Source organism: Pundamilia nyererei, unplaced genomic scaffold (assembly GCF_000239375.1).
Source record: "Pundamilia nyererei isolate P.nyererei 1_Seehausen unplaced genomic scaffold, PunNye1.0 scaffold00437, whole genome shotgun sequence".
NCBI lineage: Eukaryota > Metazoa > Chordata > Actinopteri > Cichliformes > Cichlidae > Pundamilia > Pundamilia nyererei.
In genome coordinates this window covers 1-1,015 of record NW_005187838.1, presented here as the reverse complement: position 1 = coordinate 1,015, position 1,015 = coordinate 1, and positions in this window count along the sequence as shown.

The window sequence follows — 1,015 nt, the reverse complement described above, 5'->3', positions numbered from 1 at the left end:
CTCAGTGATCTTAGATTGGCAAACTTGGAATCAGGAAATTAATGCTCTACACGTATTGTTAAATGTCAGTAAACTATCTTGTATCGAAAAGTGTCTAAAACTACTTTTGCAATGCACATTAATCATAAAGAAATTTGAAAGAGACTTTAGAAAACTCTTTAGCTAGATAATGTATAAGTTATCCATAGTCTTTCAGTTTTGAAGATCACAGACAGGGTAAATACAATTATTGCCCCTATAAGTACACTGTAAGAAATGTACATAAAAATTACAGTTAATAACTGTAAAATAGCAATGGTAAATTACCATTAAATCAAAAAGAGTAATTGCCTGTAATATGGAAATTACATTTCTGTAAATTGAAAAATTGTGATTTGCTTTTATTTTTACACTGCTGATATGTTGAAAATATATTAATGTACTGTAATATGGCACATTGTCTTTGAAAACAACAGGGAAAATCTGTAACATTATTTACAATTAATCACCCTACAATTTACATGATAACATTGAATGACAATCTTTCCTGATTTTTTCATTTGAATTTACGATTTACAACTGTATATTAATTACCTAAAACATACCGTACTTTTAATTTTAACAAAATGTCAAAATATTGTTTGAATTATTGTGAAAATTACAGTGAAATGTTTTTAATATTAACAAGCTCAGGCTCAGTATATGTTAACAGTACATACAAAAAATTACTAATAATAAAAAAATATGTATTTTTTTTTTAAGTTCTAGAGTCTCACCAAGAATAACACAGCTATTTATAATGAAACATAAATATTTTGTGGTATAGGGAGGTTTAAATCATGGATTTACCACTGTTCAGTCTGTGTTCAATCTGTTTGAGTGTGATACCACCTGCTGAAATTAAAATTAATTGATCAAAATGAAATACAAAAAATAATGAAATAATGTTAATAAATTGGTGTGGTTTGCAAGGTCAAGAGCAGTCAACGAATGTATTATAAAAGCTGTAACAATCAGTTTCCTTAAAGTCCATGCA